This window comes from Callorhinchus milii, unplaced genomic scaffold (assembly GCF_018977255.1).
Source record: "Callorhinchus milii isolate IMCB2004 unplaced genomic scaffold, IMCB_Cmil_1.0 Scaffold19, whole genome shotgun sequence".
NCBI lineage: Eukaryota > Metazoa > Chordata > Chondrichthyes > Chimaeriformes > Callorhinchidae > Callorhinchus > Callorhinchus milii.
In genome coordinates this window covers 3,876,306-3,902,297 of record NW_024704760.1, presented here as the reverse complement: position 1 = coordinate 3,902,297, position 25,992 = coordinate 3,876,306, and positions in this window count along the sequence as shown.

The following is a 25,992-nucleotide window of genomic DNA, read 5'->3' as shown; positions in this document are numbered from 1 at the left end:
GGTATACTCTGTGAAGCGCTTTGAGACGTCTCAACGACGTGACAAGGAGCTACGTCGAATGCAAGGATTATTATTATTATCATTATTATCGTGCGCAACACGTCAAACAGTGGCTGCTTTGATGCGGATGCGAAGCAATCGTGAATAATGCCTAGGTATAATTTTTAGCCGGGAAATTTCTCACGCCCTGCTCCCTTTTAAGAGCAACCAGCCTTGGCAAGCCTGGGGCGCCTAAGGAGTTAAACGTATTTTGGATTTGAACAAACCTCACAATCGAATCTCATCCGTGACCTTTTCAATTCACCTCTCCAACGCACATCTCTAACCAGTGACTTTCATGCTCATTAATGTTAGGAATTTGCATTTTTCATTGCATTTATTTCTGCCCTCGGGTTAATTACCACATATGTTATCGCGACTGGCGTGGCTAATTAATCATTCTCCCCCAAAAAGCATCGGCATGCGTGCCTGTCTTCACCACTGTCCACTTCCTCAAAGCAAACGTGCCTTCAAGTCATCAGCAAGGTATTACAGGGAGCTCAGGTCTGAGCCCCATAACATGTCCATGCATTAATGGAGATGCTGCCCTATGCTTTGCCCTTGGACCACAAACATAGTCACTTCCATCCCCGGGATTAGTCGGCGCTAAGACCTGTGTGCCTTGAAGAATGTCTATCAGCTGATACTACAGTCACTGGAAGTCAAGATCGTTGCACTGCTGTGCAGGATGCTTCAAGTGAAATGTGCTTCCTATTCTTGCCCACGCTAGATAATTACTTGAGAATGCAAAGTGTGACGTGACAATCATCACCGGTGATATTAACAATCCTCACATTTCATACGATATGATTTTGTTACACTTCAAAGCACGGCACATGGTGTTACTGCGCTGGCTCCCAGTTGTTATGACATTGTCAAAAATTCCATTCCCGTCAATGTCGCAAGCGATTATTTAACTAGGACTAATAATAATAAATAATCCTTGCATTTGATACAGTGCTTTTCACTTCTTCAAGACATCTCAAAGGGCTTCACAGAATATACTGTAAAATGAATTGACTGTATATTTGTTGGTGAAACGCGGCAGCCATTTGCACACAGCAGTGTCCCACAAACAGTCGTAGATTGAGTGACCAAATTATTGTTTATTTTTGAGGGATTATTATCAGGCATGTGGCACAAGGGTAAGTATTTTCCCCTAATGCCCCCACCCCTCCCCACCAAACTTTGACTCCCGTTTGATGCTCGTTGATGCCCAATTCTCAAAGGATGGGGGCAAAGATATACAAAGATTTACAAAGAGTATACAGCAGGGAAGCAGGCCATTTAGCCCAACCAGCCCGTGCTGGTGTTTATACTCCATGCGAGTCTCCACCCATTCCTTACTCCCTCCACAACCGTCTATTCCCTTCTTCTTCATGTGAAAGTCTAGCTTGCTCCTAAGTGCATCTATATTATCTGATCCATCCATCGCTTCGAGCAGCAAGTTCCGCAATTTCAGTATCTGTATGAAGTAGTTCCTCCTAAATTGTTTATTAGATTCCCCTCGTCGCTACCCTGCTCTCTTATACTTGTGTCCCCTGGTTAAGGGCTCATCAACCAGCCCTTGTGCGTGTGCAGAGAAAGAATTTCCTGATATATTTCCCATGAAGAAATTGCTCCTTTAACATCTCCGGGGCACAACTGGAAAAGTATAATCATTCCGACAGTGGCAGGTAACTACATGACATGTTCCTTTGGATAACTCCGGTTTTACCCTCTGCAAAGTGTTGCAAGGCACGGTTGTCCTTTCCCGCAGTATTTGATTACTTAATTGCCTATTCGAGTCAAAGTGAGCTGAGCAGGTGGCTAGATAGATCCTGTTGGAGTCACAAGGTTCAATTAGTGTCTGACGAAAGGTCCCTTCAAAGCTTCTTCTTCCAGTGTGCCAGCCAGTGAGATAAAGGGTCGTTCGAATATTTGTCCATTATCACTGTTCTGCATTGAGCTGACAGCCCAGGAGCAAAACTCTCTGAACCTTGACAGGTATCTGTGGACACAACCCCAAGGCCATTTGAGTGGGGCCCCAGCTTTGCTGCACCATTGCTAATGACACCAGGCCTGCTCCAGAAACTCTTGCGTTACAATAATGCTGGGGTAAGTGAAAGTATCTTGACATGTGGATTATATGCCTGGACTTTTCATCTTGTCCTTTGGGGTTTTCTTTCTATCCGAGAAAATAACAACAGGGAGGCAGTTATAACAAGGATAAGACTACTCGCAAACTTGGGACTTGGAGTTGCACAGAGCGGAGAAAAAAAAAGCTGGAGGTTTGGTAATGAGGTGCCAAGGGTATGCCCAGAGCTTTCCAGTGGCCTCATAGACATTCCAGCAACACTGCTTCAGCAGATGATGTCTAATTTTGGAGTTGAATGCCTCCATACAAAGGAGAAAAAATCCAGGTTGTGTGTTTGTTGTTTTACCCCTTTTGATTAGCCAGACACTCGGTTGCAAACCCTTGTTGAGATGTAACCATCAAGTCTGCTCTCATCCCAACCAGTAGGGGGTGATGAAATGCAGCCTAAAACTAAATCGATCTCTAATAATAATAATCCTTGCGTTTGATATAGTGGCTTATCACGTCTTTGAGATGTCTTAAAGCGCTTCTTAGAATGTGCTATACAGTGAATTGACTATATTTTGTGGGTGAAATGCGGGAGCCAATTGCACACGGCAGTGTCCCACAAACAGTCGTGGATTGAAGTGACCAATTTATTATTGTTTTTTTCTTGAGGGATTATTATCAGGCGTGTGTTGTAAGGAAAATTGCCCAAGGTTTTTTTAAAAGGGAAAGAGATCCGCCAATCAAATAACCAGGTTCCTACTTACTCTGAGGTAAACAGAGACGTGTGGAGTAAGGAAACTTGCCTAACGTTTCGCCCTGCCTGGGAATCAAACCCAGGTCCTCTCGCTTGCAAGGCAAATGCTCTAACCAATATCCTCTAAGTACCATATCTCCTTCACTTACATTGCCTGGGTGTTTCATTCTCCAGTAAGGGTAAATGGACCAAACTTGCCTATTGTTACCTGGGAGAAGATGAGTAAAAATTGGTTCTAATTCAAAGACTTGATGTTTCTCATTCTAGATCCATTATGGGGTTGGGGTCATCATGCTGTCATTTGTTTTAATTGATTTCTACCTTAATTTTTTAATGCTTTTTAATTTGTGTCGAACTAAAGTTGTGACTTCCTTGTATTAAATCTGGTTTTATACCCAAATAGATTAATAAGATCTGATTACATCTCCCTGTTCTTGAGTGTGTCCCAACACTCCTCTATTAAAGGCATGTGTAACTGTTTAAGAAGGCTTGTTACTAACGCAAATTTATCAAGGGAATGAGACTTGGACGACCTCAATTTTTGCATAATTTTAATCTGTCTACTGTACGAAATAATAAGGTAATTTGCATCCAAAAAAGTAGGTCGGGAAGAATTATTTTCATTCTGTGAATCAGTGTGAAATCAGAGTGTGGATGCGCTTTTGTTTCAAGGATAATGCACACGGCGATGTGATCCAATGGAAAGTTGATCTTATACAGAGTTCGTTCTGAGCAGATCTCCTGGGAAATATCAGAACGGTTTGTGTTGCTACGTACGTTAGTGGCTGGTAGTAAATGCCAATGCAGTTCTCGACACCAAGAATAAAAATCCAACCTCTGCACCTTGATTGCATTGTGGCTTTAGTATTGATTATTAGATATGAAGAGAACTTAATAAAGTCTCCAAAATAGCTCAATTTAGGACGCATTATTGCTGGGCTCATTCACTCTCCTGACATTGCACAGTGAGGTCAGTGAGGAGAGCAGTCACTTTTGGAAAAAAAAAAGCACCCCAGCAATTTTATGCTGCATGTGCATTCCTTGTAATGGGATGCAGACTGATTGCTGGCGCGTGGCATGTGACTAGAATTGCTGTTTGAGTTGCCAATGCGTCAAGTCTGCTGTTGGCGATGCATTTGTGTCATGCTATTGCTTTAAATGTCAGCCCGGCTCAGCTGGTAGCTCTCTCGCCTCTGAGTCAGAAGGCCGTGGGTTTAAGCCTCTTGTTTGGATTCACGTCGTCGAGACTGACCCTCCAGTGTGGTGTGGAGGAGCGCTGTATTGTCAAAGGTGCCGTCCGTCGGATGAGACTTTGATCCCATGTCCCCACTGCCTGTTCAGGTGGACGTTAAAGATCCCGTGGCAGTGTTCGAAAAGAGTAGGGAGTTTCTCCCTGGCTGATTAAATAGCGGTATGAGCGTCTTCATCTGTACGATTATTAATACATGATCATTAAAACTCAGACCACACAATGCTGCCAGTGGAGCAAATTACTTCACATTAGCTTTAATTTTTACTAGCTGCTCATTTGAACCATTTCTTATGAATGCGGGCGTATTAATATTCATGAAATGGGAATTGACGATGGAATTATGAATTGTCTATGTTTCCACTGTTTTTAATAAAGGGAGCTATGAAAAACCAATCATTGAAACTTTAGTTGTTTGATATAAGGCACCAACTGATTTTCAATTTTTTTGTAGGAAGTTATAGCAGTTCACAAATAATAATAATTCTTGCATTTGATACAGCACTTTAATAGATCATTGAGACATCTCAAAGTGTTTCACAGAATAAAGTGTATTGTCTATTTTGTGGATTGAATGACCAAATCGTTTTTTTCTACTAAATTGCCTAATCTTCCACAAGGGTAAGCATTTCATTATTAGTTTTTTTGGGCTAACAAACAAACACCTTGCAACCAAGACCACGGCATAAAAACATATGTATTTTACCCTGATGGTTTCAAATCGCCTTTCTTCCATAGCAAAACCATGTCAATAAGAATAAATACTGAATTCTACATATTTAATTCTACAGATTTCAACCTTTAGAATGTGCGTTCAAAGTAGTGCATTGCATACCAGGAATAACAATATTTTTTTTTGAAAAATTGGTTCATTGTGCCTTGTGTCCTTATATTTTGTACGTCTTTGATAAATACACGCTTGCTGTGTGAGGCACAAAGAGGTTACGGTAAGAAAGAATGAGGTTAAGTGCCTACAGACCCGTGTGTAATGATAGCATAAAAACTCAAGAAATGCAGCAGAATAACTAATTCTTTTTTCGCTGTGTTTTTTTTAATTTTACTGTAAAAGATAAGAAGTCAATTTATATTCCACCGCTGCACTTGCCCAAAGCTACAATGGCAGCAATTTGTGTCTGGTGATGCTATTAATCCTGCCAGAGTTACAGTGCCAACTGCGTAGGTGGCACGAGGGTTCCTGCCAACATTGGTGGCAAATGGGATCTTGTCACGGTGCAGTTGGAGACCCAGTGGAGAATTGTAGGCATCAGTGTAAAATGTTGGATGACTTTGTAAAAACCACACGACTTCACGGGAGCAGCGTTCAATGCCGCCCTGCGGAAGCCCAGCAGTTAACGTTCACGGGAAAGCATAATAACAAGCGGTTTTCAGCCAGGAATCAATATTGGAAATGAAAACGTTGATCACCAGCCTACCTATAACACATTACTCGGAGGCGAGCACTTGATGCAATAAAACAATAACCGGAGATGCCAAGCTTTTGACGACAGGTGAATAATACAAGGGGAAACAAATAGCATTCAGCAAAAGTCGGCAGCCATTCGATGAATGAAAGTAGGTGTAGCAGATTGATTTTAATTATGATAAATGCAAAGTAATGGATAGCAGAACAAGAGACGATGTAAATGTATGTACAAAAATTAAGTGGTGTTAATTTATTAGAAGTGGCAAAGGATTTGGCTGCATTATCGACCATTCACTGAAACGATCCAGACAAAGTGAAGCGGCTGTGAATAACAGGACTGAAGTAGTAGGCTGCAACACTGCTGAGGCCATCGTTGAAATAATGTATGTTGTTTTGCGTAATCTACCTTCAGAAGGACGTTGGAGCATTTAGAGAGAATGCAGAGAAGTGCAACAGGGAATGAATTAATCGCTGCAGTTTACAGTCAATCCTGTGAAGCAAGTTGAGACATTCTGTGAAAGGCACAATATCAAATGCAAAGATTATTACCATTTTCCATTCAGTACCCTGCAGAGTCAATGTCGTAAAATGTCCATCTTGTCTGCCCGTATCTCCTTATCCCTTTTGTGAAACGCTCTTCACTTCTCCATTTCCTCGCATCCAGCACTATAACACAGTCTGGAAATGTAAACAAATTGAGCAGAGGAGGAGAAGACAAGATGTGCACAATGGTCATTTGCCAGTGCATCAAAAGACTATAATTCTGCATTGTTTGGAGACTGCCACTCTCGACAAGGTGATATAAAATGTGTTGCTGTTAGTGCTGGATAGTTTTGCTGATATTTCGTGCGTATTTGATATGTGCAGTGAAGTTGAATCTCATTTGGCAGTGACTCTCTGGCTGTGACCATCCATTACCATTCATATAATTCTGTGATAATCGACCTCGGGTAATATTGCCGTCACAACATCTTAAATCATCGGTCCCTCACTTGTGACCGTTATTCCACATCCAGAATGTGCATCTTGCTGCTAATTGCTGCCACCAACATTGACCACCGCTGGTGGAATAATTGACTTTAAACCCCCTCATAAAATGTAACCGTAAAATTACTAACGTACACATTTTAGAAAACTATTAAATAAAACATTCTTAAAATACACGCAATCAGAACACACCAGTTGTAACCTCTGAAATACGTAGCCTTTCAGACACACTGGTCAGAAACGGACATCAAGGATGGTGATCTGCTCTCAATTTGAAGAAGCTATTTGACGATTCACTGGCTTTTACACAGAAGAAAATGGTCTAAATGTGACACAGATGAGTTACAGACAGGCGTTCCATCTTTTAAACTTCCAGATAAGAATAATCCTTGCATTTGATAAAGAGTCTTATCGTGTCATTGAGACGACTCAAAGCACTTCAAGTGTACGTTGTAAAGTGGATTGACTGTATCCTGAGCCAGCTACTATTTTCCATGTCTAAACTATGGGGTACTGCGTCCTGGATACTCGTTTGGCTCATCTCCTCCCACCCCACCTGTTCGAAACCGGTCTTAAGACCTCTCCGTCTGACCATGATTCCAGCCACCTTTCACCTCTGCTCCTCAGATCACCTCCTCCCCTTCCCCCACACCTTTCTCGGCTGAAGACCTTTCTTTTAGACCGCTCCTTTGGTCACCTTCCTCCCCCTCCCCCTGGATCCCATTGCTGTGAAGCGCTCTGAGACGCCGTCCGGCGTGGAGGGCGCTATATAAATCCAAGTTGTCGTCGTCGTGGTTCCCTCCCACTCCCAGTCAGCAATGTAAAGCATTTTGAGACTCCCTCCTGGTGAGTACGTTGCTCTGTAAATGTAAATTGTCATTGTGGATCTTGCAGCATCGAGTTGAAGAAGTGAAACATGATCATTTCAACTTGATTTGGTGCTTTGTGATGCATTAAGAAGAGTTTGAACACCGCCTTTAATTATAGCCAAATAATGTACTCTGTGGTTATGAAAGCAAAGTGCTGTTATTAGGTATGTGGAGATGTATTCTTGGGAGCGAGGAGACATTTCAATAGCAGTTTGTGATCCTAAACTCTTCACTTTGATCCTTGAGGCAAACCTCGACTGTGCATTTTCTGCTTCAAACAAACAATCTACAAGATAAACGTTAACCTTTTGTTGCTGCCAAAATATTTAACCTCACTGGGATGACAACTTTGGTGTTCGAGCTCCAGTTTGCAGGCAGAATTAAGCAACATTCAGAATCTCACGCAGGTATCTTTGCGCTTTTGCAAGTTAGCTGGAGGTTGAGACATCGATATTATGGGATGTTGTTCATCCCATACTATCTCGTTGAACGCAAGAACCAGTGGCCAAATACTTTTTGTCCAGGGAAGAAATAAAACCGGTAACCCAAGATACTTTATCTTAGACACACTGAGAATCCTGTGTGCAGCTCTTGGTCACCAAGACGTAAGGGAGGGGCCAAGGCCCGAGAGGCAGTGCAGAGGATGATCCCCAGTGTCAAGAATAAGGTATGAGCAATGGTAAATTTTGAGAGGTGATATCTCAGAAGGAGGCTTCTGTAAACTTTTAATTGGGATTGAAAAGCAAACCTAGAACCCAACAACAACAACTTACATTTACGTAGCACCCCTCACCTAGGGAAGCTTCTCAGAGCGCTTGAGAGTGGTGGAGCCTGTGTGTGTGTGCGTGACTGTAAACAAGGTCGAAGAGGAAGGACTTCAAAGATACCAAGACAGCAAATCACAGGATCAGAGTTATAAATGGGCAATTTCAGGACTGACACCAGGAAGTATTTCTTTATCCAGAGGGAAGTTAACAATCAGAACAGGTTTCCAGGAAGGGTGGTTGAGGCCAGGGTGCTGTGATGGAAAGACAGTAGGGTGGGTATTCTGGAAGGATGAGATCGAAAGGCCTTCGGAACGAACCTTGTAATGCCGATGATCTGGCCGTGGTTGTTGAGTGCCAAGTACTTTTTGTGCATAAAGTATAAACGTTAATAGACTAGTCAAGAGCCAGGTATGGATGATGAAATTCCAATCGAAAGGTCGCTCTTAATAAAGGCTCAGAATGATTCGGTGTTCCAGGAGAGAAAGAATGTTAGCGTGGAAACAGTTAATTATGATGTCCCTGTGGCGTTCAGTTTAAAAAGGAATTCAAAGTGACTTCCTGAGAAATATAAAATTGCAGAGTGTGAAGACAAAGGCGGTCCCATCTGTTGTTGCTGAAGATGCCTTTGAAGAAATGATTGCCAACGTATCTGATGTGTCACCTGACAGACACCAACCATCTCGCCAACCCGAACAATAAACTTATCACGTTTCAAAAAAAAAAAAAAATCAGAACCGTTAATTAGATGATTTTCGTGAATTCACAGCAAGACTCTGTCAAACAGATTGGGGGAGGGGGGGGATTAATAAAAAAAAATGTTTGCGGTGATTTTAATTTGCCGTGCGCGTGGTGTAATAATCTTTGATTCGTTTAACTCATCAGTCACTTGGGGAACTTTTCCCTTTCACATCTCTTCAAGTCTCATGCCAGCGCAGCTTACGTTCTTTTCATTCAGTGACAAGACACCTTTGCGTTTGTGGCATTGAGTGTTTAATCACAGTCTATTTTTGACTCCAGTTGTTAAGAATGAATATGGTTATAAAAAGTATACCCATAGAGTGGACTGTTCTGTTTGTGTGAACCAATGGTTTTGATTAACAATTTTGGTAAATCACAAATTAGGTCAGTTAATCTATCCCAGGAGAGCGAATGATACCATTCTATAAGATCAGCCATGAAACAGGCTCGAGGGACTGAATGACCTCCTCCTGTTCCTGTGAATGTGGCTTTTTTTTTAAACAAAAATGGGGATTTGTTCAATAGAATGTCTGTCTTCCTATAGCCACAGCCTGGTTTGAGACTTGGGGCCCCGTTCCTCTCCCCTGCTGTCCTGGCCAACAATTCCTCCCAAACAAAACTGATCACTCACCCACATGGCTATTTGTGGCACATTGCTGTGTGCAAATTGGCTGCAGAGTTCACCCACAAAATACACAGTCACTTTACAATACAGCCTGTGAAGCGCTTTGAGATGTCTCGAAGATGTGATAAGGCGCTATGTCAAATGCAAGGTTTATTATATATATATTAATATAAATTGTTCAGTTTGCTTCAGATGGGTTCTTGGACCGCGAATTTAATGTTTTCATTCAAGGCTTCAGTTGGCTTGATTAAAAAATTGCCTTATCACGTGTCGTAAGGCAAAGTTGGCTCATTATTCATGGATTTTTAGTATTTCTCTCCATTGGCTCAAATAATTTCATTCTCAACCAATTCTACTTCTATTGGATGTAAGAGCAAGTTTTAGTATCGCACAAAGTGAAGGATATTGACTGCCATGTATCGCTTTGGAAAGCATTTTGCAGTAGTACTACTTCATGATACCCATTAGCTGTGCACGGTTTGGTATCTTGGTGTCAAAGTGGCTCATCCTGCCGAGATATAATTCCAACTAAATAATTCCACTGTGAAGTGATTCATTCTTCCTTCCCTTACAATGACTACAATCCTGTCTCTCGGGACCTGACTCACACTAGTGATCAATAGCATGAAAGTGAAGCAATACTTGCAACCAATACGTACTTCTTTTGAATTATCTCTCCTCAACAGCAATCCGTAGATATAAGTCAATGGCTTTGTCCGCTAGCTTTCATGTTATCAGAAATGAATCATTTGTTAAGAAATTCACTTTTGTTTTCATCGATACATCATTGGAATAAGACTTGAATGAAGGAAGAGAATTGTTGTTTTTAGTATTCCAACCTGTGCTTTGCTCTGAGAGATGATGCAACGGGTCGCTTCTTGTAGAGACAGACAATGGGAACGTTACTGGGAAGGTTGGTCGAGACCAGGACGCTGAGACTGACTGAAAGAAGCAGCTTGATGCTTTGACAGAAAACAGTAGGGGAGTGCATGCTCTAGAAAGATGAGATCAGATGGACCGAAGGGACTTCTTCATCTAAACCAATCTTGCAAGTCAACTGATTTCTTAAGACTCTCAACCCTAACTCTAGGAATATTTGGGGTACAATTTGAGATATTGTATAAGATGTGATAATTATAACCAATATCTCTTATGCAATATCACAAATATTCCTTCAGAATCAACACCAGTGCCTTGTGCACTGATGCAGCCTATTTGAGAGATGCCCCATGATCTTTAATGTGTACTAATTCTTAAATGACTTCATTCTCATTTGCTGTACACAAATTGACAGTCGCGTTCTCCTACAAAATACCCAGCCAATAGATTTTCGAGTTTAGGTCCCATGAAGCACTTCGAAACGTCCTCCTGACGTGAAAGCCGTTCTATCAAATGTGAGAATGATTATTCTTTTTATTAAATAAGCTTCATCCCTGCCTCGAGAATACTTTCAACAAATTCCACACAGCTAGCGTATTCCCATCGAACCCAATATGTGATGACACCTGTTTTCTATCTAAATTTGGCTGTTGGCAGATATTGTTTCATCTCAGGGGGTATGTAGCTGTGATATCGCAAAGACTGTGAATGTTATTTTTCTTTGGGATTGATTTCTAATGTAAGTGAAGCTTGCTACTTGCCTGTTGTCCTGGTGGTTTTAACTGACTTCAGTGATATTGCTGCTTGACTGCATCAGAGCCTTAGAGACTGTCACTCAAACCCAATCCTGTGTCATGTTTCCCCCTTTATCAGCTTACCCACATTTCAGAGAGTAGGCAAAAGAGAGAGAGAGATGCACACATACCCCTAGAATTAAAGGAGATACTTTTATGTCATGGACCCAAACCATTGCGCTAACATATGGTACGATTCAAGATGTGGATCTTTGACCGCACTTTCGGTCATCTTTCCCCTCCCTACCCCCTTCCTGGTTCCCACCACCAGTCCATAGAAAGATCCTCATGGCATGATAGGCACGATATCATTGTAAATTACATTGCACTGAACCGCTTTGAGATATCTTAATATTGTAACGTGGAATCAAATGCAAGGAGTATCAGTGTATAGTTTCCGACTTGGGCAGCAGGTGACTTTCCTTCACCTTCCCCACCCCCCCACTCATCCAGACTCTGTCATTGAGTAATACCCTCTGCATTTGGGCCTAATCTTTAATGGTTTCCTCTTTAATGAGCAAGAAAAAAGCGGGTTGGTTTTATTCTCCGTGATAAATCAAGGCCATTGTGTGGAGTATTGTGATGCTTTGGTTTCATTTCAAGGAGCGATAAAAGTAATAACAGAGCTGTTCACTTCACTTGTGTCATTCCTTTTGCCTGTTGATCAGAGAGTGTCGTTCATTGTTCAACGCTAACAATGAGGATCGAAAAAGAAAACTTCAATGGATTTAAAGATCGTGCCACTCAAGTGAATAATGAAAATGTATCACAACAGGGACCTAATGCAATGCAATAGTTGTTCCAACCCACCTTTTGTTCACAAAGCCATTTATTATTGAGTGTTAGCTCAATCCAAATGAATCAAGAAAGTTTGAATTAGATTAAGCCTGCTTAAGTTTTGTATGCTTAAGTTTTCCAAAACTTATGATTTATGTCGTCTATTGGGAAAGTTCTTGCAGAGCACCAACATACAATAACTTCTAAGAACTGCATTAATTCAAAGTCTGAGCAAGCATACTTTGGATAATGCCGAGGCAAATTGGATCAATACCAAATAACTTTGACAAGAGTTTGAGTCTCTTTTGGAAGCAACAGCAACATATTCAGTCAGTATTGATACATCCTTTTCTTGAACAAGGATCCAATATGATTTTTACGACGCTGTTGTAAGGATCTTGAGAAATGCGTCGATATTTCGGCGAGGGAGGTTGCACTATGATCCGCAGTGCAGCCCCTTTCATATTTTGACAACAGGCCGGTCTTGCAAGAGCATCCCCAGTGTGCGCGTGTCCATCTGCACGCTGTGAGAGCATGTAATCCTTCCTTCTGTAGGATTAGTGATGACTGACAACCTCTCCCACAGTACGCTGCACACTCATCTGCTGTGTGACACGCATGAGCAGCTCAAAGCGACGGGATTAACTGGAGACACTTTCCTGTGATTGAGTCTGCGTGTATGTCCGCCAAATGTGGAGTGCGTATGAAATTTAATTCTTTTCTTAAAAAAATATAAAATGAAGCAGCGTTCGAGCTACTCCTGCAACCAGCAACCAACCGTTCACTTCCTGAAGTAACGCACCCAACTGGGAATAATTACATTTTTTTTTTGCTTGTATGTTCATCACTCCCAAGCCCCGAAACTCTTTCGGTCTAAGCCAACACCCCACTGCAGTGCTGGGTGAGCGAGCGCCTCATTGTCGGAGGTGCCTTCAGAAGGGGGGGGAGGGTAAATCTGAGGTCCCGCCTGTCTGTGCCTGTTCAGGTAGACGCCAAAGATCCCTGATCAAAAAGAGAAGGGAGTTTTGTCCTGGTGTCCAGGCCAACAATCCCCCCAAACAAAATTGGTCCTTCACTTCATGGCTGTTTGTGGAACATTGCTGCGAACAGATTAATCTGCTGAGTTCGCCCACGAAATACAGTCATTACACTTTACAGTATGTCCTGTAAAACACTTTGACACATCCTCCGACATGGAAGGCACTATATTATTTATTATTTACATTTGTAGACAGCGGCTCTATCCTCAAGGTGCAATGACAGAAAATTATGGACGTGAAGTCTCAATCACTTCACCTGCAAGAGAGCGTTTTTTTGAAAATCATGCGTTTCATTTCGCCTGTGGCATTTGGGTTTTGTCGCAACGAATATCAGCTTATTTTTGCCTCTGGTGCTGCATCTCTGCCACCAAATGGTTCCTGTGACTGCTATACTGGGGGACAAATATACCAATCGAGTCCGTCCCTGGTGAGTAATTCAGTCAAGCAATGGATTAGAAGGTGCTGCCTGTATTAATAGGCTAATGATGGCCCCATTGTTTTGGACAAGCTGTCTCCAAGGATGAGCTGGACCTAGTCAATTGGCCTGTCCAGTCTACTGAAAGCATTGCAGAAGACCCAAGCTTCTTCACCTTAAGCACACGCTCACACCTCAAGGCTGATCAGTGTCTCAGTTATCCACCCAGCAATGGAGTGCTGCATGAGATCGAGCCAGTTTTTTTTTTAAAAAGAAGCAAAATTCCTGCCCGTGTGCATGACTGCAGTAAGTAGAGAGAACTGGCCGCAAAAAAAGAAGTTTCATAACTGATCCGAAGTAATAACCGTCACATCGAATCAGTCAATTGTTGGGTTTTACATTTCAATATGTCGCAAGGCCCTAAATTATAAAACAAATCGACAACGCAAAGTGTGCACGCAAAGTGAAGTGCGTTACCCTTACGTTTGGAAAACTGCAGGGTGTCCACAAAGTCCTCTCACCACACCCCCACCCACCCCCCGCCCTCCACCCATTACGAAAAAGAGATACGAGCCTACGGAGGAGCAGAAACAAGCTGTCAGATGCATTTGGCCTCCTCACTCCAGGTTAAACCCTTGTACTGAATACACCACTATGATCATCATTCTTCCACACATTTCAGTCGTTGGTCAGTGCACCGTAGAGAGGGAACAAAATGGCCCTGCGTAACTTGTTTCATCCCAGCACCCGAAATAACTTCTTAAGAGAAAACACAAAATTAATATTACGATCTCTCGAGGGAGGAAAGTCTGCAGTATAATGAGTGCATGCTGCGGTGAGCTCAGGTTGTGTTTGTTGAAGGGTTCAGCACAGGCTGCTTAAGCGAAACAAACGTGCCTGGAGGCTTCAGTGCATTGCATCCTTTTAACAGCTGACCTTGTCTCACTCAGAGTAAAGTCCCACCTGGAATGCATGTGGTGTTTTGCTAAATTTAGCTTAACTTTTTTTCCTTTTCCACTTTGAAACTTCGATTCAACTAAAATTGCTTTGACCACCAGAAACTTGCTTTTTGGGGGCGATTATTGCAGAATGCCTGCTTTGCCAGGTTACCACCTTAATAATAATTAAAATAATAATCATTTGGTCACTCAATCCACAGCTGTTTGCGGGGCACTGCTGTGCGCAATTGGCTGCCGCGTTTCGCCCATAAAATATGCAGTCAATTCACTTAACAATATGTTGAGATGGCTCAAAGATGTGATAAGGTGGTATATCAAATGCGAGTATTATTCTTACTAGGCAGAAAATTCACTGTGTGATGATTTAGTCGTGTGGCTGGTGACTGTTGGCACGTTCAGAGAGGAAGGTTTTTAGATAGTTATTGAAGGCGGAGCGCGGTCAATAGTGAGGGCTAAAGCAAGGGATTTTCAATGGGTGGGTGCTTAGCGGCTGAAGGCTTGAATATTAATGGTGGGGCAGAGGGGATGGGGGACATGCAGCATATCCGAGTTAGTTGAACAGAGGAAGGTGGCAAGCAGAAGATTGAGGTTGGAGAAGATCACACAGTGAGAGAGGTGTGAGTTATTGGCACTGAATCAAATGCAAGCAATGTATTATTTCAAAGAAACGTGCAGTTTTCCTTCCGGTTACCTAGTCTTGCATTCCTTCCTCGTCCCAAATCCATCTCAAAATTAAAATGAACTGGCCATTTAATTCATCCTCGCTCGTAGCAGTTCGTCTAAATAACATTAATCAATCTTGTTTTACAAAGCACCTCAATGTTTCTTTGAATGAAAGGCCCTAGATAAATGCAAGTGGTTCTAACAGTTCTGCGCGGAAACATTGAGGCGAGACGAGTATCTTCCTAAGTCTGCCTGCCTGCTGGTTTAATTGAAATAAGAAAAATTATCCTTTTTTTGGCAAACAGTCAAATCCTACTTAGGCAGCGCTCAGCCCAGCACTAGAATATACTCCTTCACGACGGATCACAATCCATGTGTCTTCATCAGGAATGTTACAAAGCATTGCTTAACATTGCTGTGTCCTGTTCAACAATCTGCATTAACCTTGAAATGTCTTCCTCGCTCTGCAAGTGAAAAGTGACCAAAGGCTCTGGAAATGCACAACAATAACAACAACTTGCGCTTACGCAGCTCCTTTCGGGCAGGATAGCGTCCCGGAGCGCTTGACAGTGGTAGAGCACGACGTCCAGCCGGAGGGAGGTGACTGAGGCACAGTTGAAGAGGCGCGACTTGAAGATGAGGAAGGAGGGCGTAAGACAGAAGGATAGGGGACGAGTGCTCCAGAGTTTCGGGGCGTAGTGGCTGAAAGCGCGGCCAAAGATGGTGGAGCGGAGTGCACGAAGGACAAGCAGGAGACCCGAACCAGTTTAGCAGAGGCAGCGGGTAGTGGGTTGGGGAGTAAACTTGTATAATAGCATTACATACAGATGGAGCCAGTGTGCAACTTGAATTAAACCAATGTGGTGTCGTTTGAAGTGCTTTTCAGAATTAAACACAGTTTCTAATTTGTTTTTTTTCCTAATTGATCAGCTGTTTCCATTTAGAGTGAAAAATTGAGACTCCTCTAATGAGCGTGAATGCATCCAGCAGAATAAGTTTATTTTTCTTTGAGCCGTCATGCCAAGTAAATTAGTTTATTTTTGTCTTGTATGAGTAATATCAATGTGTCTGCCTTTAAGTTCTGCCTAATGGACACCTGCTGCCCGTAAATTTGTGTGGAGGGCTGAACATGTCATTGACACTTAACTGGACTGACTGGTGGGTCCGAATGCAATGTACGAGTCTGATGTGATCTCAAGTACTTTTTCCAATTGTATGAATTAGTGATCATCTGATAACATGTAGGGCTTTGAAGAAGCATTGCAATCAAAGATTGTTTATGAATCATGGAGAGAGTGTAAATCTCCAGTAATGAAATATCCTCATTATTTCTAAAATTCTATATTTGTATTTATTATAACAACCTTTGTATTTGCTTGAAAGGGTGGTGGAAGGAGATTCGATAGTAGCTTTCAAAAGGGATTTGGATATTTACTTGCAAAGGAAAAAAATTGCAGGGCTATGGGGTAAGAGCGGAGGAGTGGGACTAGTTGGATGGCTCTTTTAAAGAGCCGACACAGGCATGATGGGCCGAATTGGCCTCATGGAATCATAGAATCATAGAATTGCGCAGCACAGAAGGAGGCCATTCGGCCCATCGTGTCTGTGCTGGCCCTTTGAAAAGAAATATTCCAAATCAATCCCGCTCACCTGCTCTCCACCCATAGCCCTGTAAACGTGTCCTTCTGTGCTGTAAGATTCTATGATTCTATTCTATGATTCTATGATTTGATAGAGCTCCTTATCACGTCTCGAAGTATTTCACAGGATATTTCAGTGAAGTGTAGGGACGGTGTATTTGTGGGTGAAGGCAACAGCAGGTCACACTCAGGTCCCTGAGTCAGAAGGTTGTAGGTTCAACGTTGCAACTTTGAACTCACATAGTCTAGTCGGATGCTTCCAACCAATGTTGTACTGTTTGAGGTGCTGTCCTTCAGATGTGACGTTAACTAAGGTCCTGTCTGCCTGGCGGTGTTGGTGTTCAAGTAGACTTCAAAGATCCCATGGCACTACTTGCTAAGCGAAGTGAAGAGAGTTTTTCCCGGTGTGCTGGCCAACAATCCCATCATCTATGCACTCGCCTAACATGTCCTTATTAAGTTGTGTCGGCTCAAAGGAGAATAATGGGAAATAATGAGGGGAAGCTCACTGCACATCAATATGATGCAATGCTGAGGGTGAATTAACCTTCTGACACTCACTGTCTGAGTTATAAAATAGTCACTTGGCTGAGATACCAGAGGGCAGCTGGGAGCTGCAGAATATTTCTCCCAGCACTTTCGGGGAATAAGTAAAGAAGCTTAGAAAGGATTTTACTTTTGTGTGTTAATAGAATTTTTATAGTGATGGGCACAAAATCTCACTGTCAGACACTTGGAAGCTATATCGATGACCGCAGTAGTCTTATTGTGATATCCCAGTCATCATAGTACAGCTTGTGAAGTTTTATTTGCTAATAAATCTCCATTGATAAGCCGGTTATTGTAGAAGCAAGCGTTCCGACTGCTAAGTTGTTGATGCCAGGAGGCAGAACTTTGCTTCACCTTTCTCAGAAGATTCATTTCGCCTTGCATGCTGTGCTTTTTGTAAAATGCAAATTAAAACTTTGATAATAATAACAATAATACGAGCATTTAAAATAGTATTTAATGTGAATTTAAATATAGCGTTTGACATAGTGCTTTTCACATTGTGAGGACATCTCAAAGCACTTCACAGGATGCACACATGAGAAAGAGCAACAACTTGCATTTTGTATAGCGTCCCTCACGCAGGGTAGAGTCCCAGAGCGCGTAAAGGGAAGGTAATGGAGGGGTACGGAAGAGGGGATTGGGAAGGGTTGAGGCTTGTGTGGAGTATTCTGATTTCTTCACTGAAATTTCCTCTGTCACCATGCTTAGAGTATCCAAACCCCAAACTGAGAATTCCCTGCATCCCACCTACACATGGAAATCCCAGAGATAGATTGTTGGAATGGAATGCACTCTCTCCTCTCTCTCTCTCTCCCTGGAGGAACACATTCCCTTTACCTAATTCCGAATGCAGAAGAAAATGAAATTCACCCGTACCCAGTTACAAGCAAAATGCACAATCACAGAATGGGAAGATTTGTGCAATTTCCAATCGAGATAAAGATGAGAGAGAGAGAAAGAGAGGTTGGGGTTGGGGAGGGGGGGGGGTCAGAAACATGTTTTCGCTCACACGTGGGGTATCGTAATGTTCCCTGACAAGCTACAACCATATCAACAGCAGGAATTGTCACCAGTTCGGTCAGAATGACTTTATCCTTTTTCTTTAATGTTGTGGTGCTTTTCTCGCTGGAGCAAAAAATATAGTTATCCTTAAATCTCCTTGAAAAGTTCAAAGTTGGCCCAATTTCCCATCGAAATCTCGGATTCGCACTCGAAAGTGGCTATGACAGTGAGGCAAGGAATTTGGGTTGGGCTGTCAGGTCAGGTTAGTGTCAGAAGATCAACAAGGTCATACATTAGATGCCAGCGACTCGCAAGCATTCTGGATGAATGCTTTTTTTTCTCTCTGAACCACTAAATGCCAACATCGCAGCTGGTGCTTTGGAAAAGACGTCGCGAAGCGTTTGCAAAACTTGTTTCGTTTTTTTTTAAAAGAAAAAAAAAAGAAATAGTCGCTTGCAGTCAAGCAAAGAAATAAGTGAATTTTTTTTAATGCACGAACGGAAATTGAAAATCCAAGATGATTTTCTGTCCGTTTCCATTATAAACGGAGTTTCTCCTGGTCTCCTGACCGCCTAGCAAGTCCTCCCCAAATAAAATTGATTGTTTAATTCAAGATCCTCATCCTCACCTACAAGGCCATTCACGGCCTCGCTCCGTCCTACCTCTCCGACCTACTATCCCCCTACTTACCTGCCCGTACCCTCCGTTCCTCTGGCTCCGGTCTGCTCCACATCCCCCGCCCCAACCGCCCTACCATCGGTGGTCGGGCCTTCAGCCTCTCAGCCCCGAGGCTCTGGAACTCTATCCCCCAGTGCCTTCGCCGCCTCCTCCCTTTCCTCCTTCAAGGCCGGTCTCAAAAACCTTTCTCTTTGACCGAGCCTTCAGCTCCCCTCTCGACTCTCTACCCCCTCTTCGCTCCCTCCCTTCCCTCCCCTCACCCTGACCATTTCCCCCCTGCTCGGGTCCTGACCCAACTGTACAGCGCCTTGGGACGTCCTCCCGACGTGAAAGGCGCTCTATAAATGGAATCTTGTTGTTGTTGTTTATTTCATGGCTGTTTGTGGAACGTTGCTATCCAGCAAATGGGCTGCTGTGTTCACCCACAACACACAGTCACTCCACGTCACACTGAATCCTGTGAAGCATTTTGAGACAACATGTCCGACATGAAATGTGCTGTGGCAAACGCAAGGAATGTTATTTTGATTTGAGCAGAATTTTCCTTCAGGTCTTGGGTTCCCTGCATAACATTCATGGGCCATTTTGCAGCCAACAGCAAGGGTAGGGCATCAGTTACGCTGTCGTGTGCCGCTGTGTGAATGACCACTCTTCATAATAATCCTTGCATTTGATATAGTGCCTTATCGCGCCGTTGAGACATCTCTAGGAACTTCACAGAATATACTACAAAGAGTAGTATATAGGGCGATTTGTGGGGGCGAATTTATTGATGAGGGACCGTATTCTAATCTTACTGCTTAACAGCATTGTAGAGTCTTGATGGCCGAGTCCTCACGAAGAAGAAGGGGGTTGGAGGGGGGTGGGGATCGTCGAATCCATTGCGCTTTCTGTCGCGAAAAATCTGCGGCATATTTGAGTTTCTCTGTGGCTTAGTTGTCATTGACCTAGCTGTGCTAACAAGGCCACCTTGGAGGTGTTGCAGCAGTGATGATGCATCACTGTTCAAAACGTTTGCTGAGAAATATATCAAGCGTTTTCAGCACAAGGGCTTGGATGCAGATGTTCTTCCATGCCTTTCCTTCTGAACTTTCATCCTAATGTTCTGTGATCACCGAAAACGCCCTTTGTCTTATTCCCCATTACCACAACACGGCTATTAATTTTCACTGCGCTGTAATGAGAACGCAAAGCCTTTTACATTAGGAATATCATATTAATTCTAAAGAGGAATTCTACTTTATGTTGCGCAAAGGGACGGCACTCACCTCAGCACGTAGCGTTATAATAACAATATTGATGATAAAAAATGATACATTTCCTGTTTGAGTTGGAGCTAAACAGAGGGCACATCAGAATTAATGTGAGGGAAATCGGTTTATGGCGGACAACCAGATTTATAGAACCTACCACTGACCTGCTGACCCTCGCCTTAAATCCTGATCGCTCATCTTATCAGCGAGCCATGATTTCATCCCCAGTGAACGAGTTTAAGCCACTTGCAATATGCTGCTGAGGTTGCAAGAGGCGTTCTGAAGAGAGAATCCAATGAGCCCATGGGTGAGAATGATGAGTTCTTCTATGGGGAATTGTTTAGAGAAAAGATTTCTTTAGTATCAGGAGGGATGAAAGCAAAGATTATAACTGTGACCACAGATATATCATTTGCCTTGCCTGCCTTGGTGCTTTACTTTTGACATATGACAGCTTACAATCAGCATCCAGATGTTCATTCATCAAATCCTCATTAGGAACTGAGCAACGCATTATCTCTCAGCTTCACTTAATGTCTTGTTTTTCCCCTTTCCAACTTGCCTCTTCTAGTTGCTGCAAAATCCAACGACTGCAGTTTTTAGAAGTCATTTTCCCCTGTGATGTTTTGACACCATGTAATGCGAATTCTGGATACTTACATTGATCTGCATTTACTGTCTTCACATATCTTGACAAAAGGCCTTGTTAAAAAGATGCGCAAAGCTCTCTGAAAAGGGACTTTAAATAATACCAGTGAAACTGTCTCTCAAGACCTTCGGTCATCCTCCTACACCCACCCTCCCTGCCTCTCCACCCTTCCTGATCCCAACCCCCAGCTCAGGTGCAAATCCTTGACTGTCCAGCGCCTTGGGACGTCCTCCCGACGTGAAAGGCGCTATTTAAATGTAATTTGTTGTTGACGTAAGTTGATTTCCCGCCGGTATGTGCTAACCTATTTCCTCCATGCCCCCCTCCGCCCCCAAACCCCCACCGCCCCACACCACCCTGCCCTTCCCCTCGTAACATGACATGTTAGTTATTAGACGTTCCTCTTATCTATTTGCCACTCGGATCCGCAGACATTATAAAGACAACCTTTTTAAAGTTGCAAACAAAATGTTGGCGCAAGGAACAGTGCAGTGTGACTTTTCTCCTAAATAGATTTGACGTGCGGGGGAATGTGAAAGCTACATCCAGCTGAAAACCACTTTAGGACAGGTAAAGTCCCCTGCCCTTAGTGACAGACATGCGGAGATGAGCACACGAAAGGATTGGGTTTGACAAACGCTCAGTTCTTGAAAGGAAAACCAAGAGAGATAGATCTGGGTCAGCACAAACATTTCTTTATCCTTGTTTCGTTTTTCAACGCACATTTCTGTCCATTTGCTATTTACAAATCGTCCCAAAGTTAAATGATTGTAAATAACCATTGCTGTCAGTGTCAGTCTGACTCAGTCGGTAGCAATCTCGCCTCTGATTCATAAGGTTGTGGGTTCAAGACCCACTTGGGACACTGAAACCTAGGCTGGCAATCCAATACAGTGCTGGATGCAATGCATTTCAAGTTAAAATAAGATTCTTTTGTTTAATGTATTCAGAAATCCAATTCCTTTCCGTTGAATCAACAGAATGATCGTCTATCACGTCCAGACTCTGGATCACTGATATTTAGAAAGAGCTGCATTTTAACACCCGTTTGAAAGCATTGAACCCTGCTCTAGCATCTTGTCAGCTCGCGTCTGATTTAAGCAAACTTGGTGCCATCTAACCCCTGTATAAAGGAGCTCACATGCACCTAAAAGCTGCTGCCTAAGATGAAGCTGTGAAGATTAAATCAGTTACTTCGTGTACCTGCTTTTGAGCACCATCCCAGAGGCAATCTATAATGGATGAACATAACAGGATTTACCACATGCTCATTGGATCTTCCAAACCACCTGAGCAGCTCTGCGGGCCTTTCGGTTGTATTAGCCTCATCTCAGTAGAGTTAAATTTTGATTAAACCGTGCATACAAGGTAGCCTTTAAACAGCATTATAATAATATATATAATAATACTAATACTTGCATGTGGAGTCCTGTAGAGTATTGGTTAGATTGCTCGCCTCGCAAGCGAGTGGACCCAGGTTCGATTCCCGGGCAGGGCGAAACCGTAGGCAAGTTCCCTTACTCCACACACTTCTGTTTTACCCAGCAGTATGTAGGAACCCGGTTGTTTGTCGATTGGCGGATCCTTTTCCCTGGGTAATAATCCCTTAAAAAGATAATGATATTAATTTGGTCACTTAATCCACGACTGTTTGTGGGTCACTGCTGTGTGCAATTGGCTGCTGACTTTCGCCCACATAGTATAGAATGAATTCACTTTACAGTACGTTCAGTGAAGAGCTTGGAAATGTCTCAATGACATGATAAGGCGCTATATCGAATGCAACTATTATTAGTAGTAGTACATTTGATATTTCACATCGGGAGGACATTTAAAAGCACTTCGAAGGACACACTATGAAGTGAAGCAACTATTCTGTGGGTGAATGGAGCCTGTGTTTGGGAAAAAAAAAGTTACGTAACAGATTGAGAATTAAATACATCAGACCTTCAGTCTGCAATTCTTCCTCTGTGGCACCCAAACATTAATAAATGAGCAACGAGCAGGTAAGTAGCTGCCACTGATGATTAATTAATCGTAATGATTCATTGAGCAATCCTCGATGGAAACTTGGCCGCACATTTGGGACTAGGTTTCCGCCATGGAACGCTACCTTTTTTTGGAGAAAAAAATCTTTTGGCTTTGAAAATTCGCTATCCTTTTTCCTCCACAAAAAAAAAGTTGCAATCTCTAATGTTTCGCCTTTAAAATAAAGGTTGTGCAGTAACCTTTTCCTTTCCTCCACCCCCCACCGCACCCCCACTTGTTTTAAACCATCAATGCCCTCCCAACTGTTCCACATTTTTCCTTGCCTTCTCTAATTGTGTGTGTTTCTCCGCAGTCAGCCCGCCATGCTGTGACTGTGGGGCTGGTTGATTAACCTCGCTGGCTGACTCTTTTCTCTGATGCTCTGCTCTCTCTCTCTCTCTCTTTCTCTCTCTCCCTCTCTCTCGCTCTCTCTCTCTCGCCGCATTGTTCTCTGATGCCCCTCCAGTCCGACTCGACTCGTACCAAACTGTGCGGGAGAAAGGTTTGAGTGGCCTGTCTTGTTCTGGGAATTGTAGTTTAGTGCTCCGTGCTGGGGGAGTATAGGCACCGAATCAGCAGGCAAGACAGTGGGAGGGGAGTAGTGTAGGGGAAGAACAGTAGCCACAGTCATGAAACATGTATTTTCAGTGCGAAGCCTCATTGATCGCACATCAGTGGGAGATATTAGTTGCTTTCTCCGACCACGCTGCTGCGTGTTCTGAAACCAACACCCAGTCAATTTCATGTGTTCTTTTTGTTACTGAAATGCACTTCAGTCTTGTATTATCTGTTCCTCGTTTGTTCTCTTTTCCTGGTTTGTTCTCTCTTCTTCTAACCATATCCAGTTTTTGCTTTTATCTCTCTGGCCTTTAACCCGCAGTCATTGTACTTTCGACAGCGCTCTCAATGGCAGGGTATGCGGTTTTAGCTGGTTAAATTCCAGCTGTTGCCCCAGCGCACAATCTGGAGTCACCCGAGACTTGGCTCTTGCCAATTTGCACCGAATACTCTCCTGAATTAGATAAACAGGGAGCATTTCCATTCCAGACACAGGGACATTTCAATGCGTTAGGTGGCATGTACACGTGGATACTCTCAAGCACGGCGATGGATTTCCACATGTGTCGAACACCCGGCTGGGCCAAACACTGAAAGTTCTACAGGGCAATGTTATGTACACGTGGAAATCCGCTTGGAGTAAGGATCGTGTTTCTGGTGGGTGATTGACGGGTGATTGACGTCGGATCTGAATATCCAGCAAGGTCAGTATGAGGCACATCTGGATGCACACAGGATTCTGTGTATCTAAATCCTTTTAAAAGGAGTGCAAGTTAAACCCTCCCCCAACAACTCATGTTCTTGTTTCAATTTCCCTCTTAGAGCAGGGCAGATGAGGCTATTTCCTTCTGGAATCTCCATGTTTAATTCAGAAACTATGATCCTGCAATCATAAACTCTTCGCACTAAAATTTCGTCCGGATTCCTGAAACTTTGCCCGCCTCCAAAATGGGACACTGTAATATAATAATAATAATCCTTGCATTTGATATAGCGCTTTTCACGTCGGGAGGACGTCCCAAAGTGCTTCACAGAACACACTGTAAAGTGAATTGACTGTATATTTGTGGGCGAACGCGGCAGCCAATTGCGCACAGCAATGTCCCACAAACAGTCGTAGATTGAAAATGACCAATTTATTATTGTTTTTGTTTTTGGAGGGATTATTATTAGGCTCTGTGTGGAGTAAGGAAACTTGCCCAAGGTTTCGCCCTGTACCTGGAACAGGTAAGACAGGAGGAATGTGGGGAAAAAGGAAAGTTGGACACGTGGGACAGAAACGATAAGTTCGATAGAAAAAAAAAGCTAAATTAAGTCAACAGCAGCAAAATTACATTTGTATAGCGCCTTTCACGTCAAGAGAGAGAGAATGGAGAGTAAAATTGGCCCACACCAAATAAAAGCACTTAAAAATTCAGGTGATTTTTTTCTGTAGTAAAAGCTTTTCCTGACATATGAGAAGCATTATTAGTGTTTTTTGTAAAGTATGAGCTGGAAGTGGCAAAAAATAAGTAGCCCTAGAGAGAGGAATTTCTCTGCTGTTGTTGACTTAATTTAGCTTTTTTTTCTATCTAATGTCGCAGCAGCATTAGGGTTAAGGGTGGGGTTTTTTTGGTGGGGGGTTTAAACCACACATCACCTTTTGAAGTTTGACTTTAGTTAAAACGTGTCAGTGAAGCTTTAAAACCCAGTGTCATTATAATCAGGTCCTTGGTTTAATGCCAGTCTATTTATGCACAACGCTGTCGTACTGTGTGACAGCAAACCATCTGTGATGCAAAGATCAATTCTTCAATCACCTCGAATACCTAACCACAACTTTTACTAAAAAAAAGGCATGTCCACTAATGACGCAAATGACAAATCGGTAATCGAAACAATAGCAGATCGCTGGCAAGATCAAATCAATGTCGCAAAGACTTTTTGTCTGGAAGAACTACACCGAGTGAAGGTCAAAGTGTTTGACAGGCTCTGAAAATTAAAACCAACTTGCCGTCCGTCTTTCTGTTTAATGCAGTCAGTTCCTATTAACGGACACACACTTATTTGCCACTTGGGAGCCAGGTTGTTCATGGTGTTTGCATGCTCTTCCCTTCCTCAGCCACCACCTCCCGCGCCCCCACCACTGTACCTCTGGAAGGAAGATCAGGACCGGGCTTACTTTGGCTTAGTCACTAGCATCCTCGCTTTTTGACTCGAAGATTATGGGTTCGTCCCCCGCCCACTATCCAAACACAACCACTCTCCCATGTGGGGGATTTACTGACAGTCCGTGACAGTACTGGGGGAAGCACTGCTTTGTCAGAGGCCCTGTCCCTTTATAGATCTTCATGTTGGAAGGTTCCTTTCAAACTGTTTGTAAAGAGAATGGAGTGTCTCCTGGTGTCAAGATAAATAAAACTCCCGATCAGTTAGTTATCTGCCTGATAGATGTTTGTGGGACTGTTCTTGGCAGTGAGGCGAAAACTGTGGGGTGATAATGCTGTGTTTATTGTGGAGCATTGTATTTTCACCCTGTAATATCGGGTAATTTCACACTGACCCAGTGCGATAGACACAGAGCTGGACTGGCATAGGATTGGAAGAGAC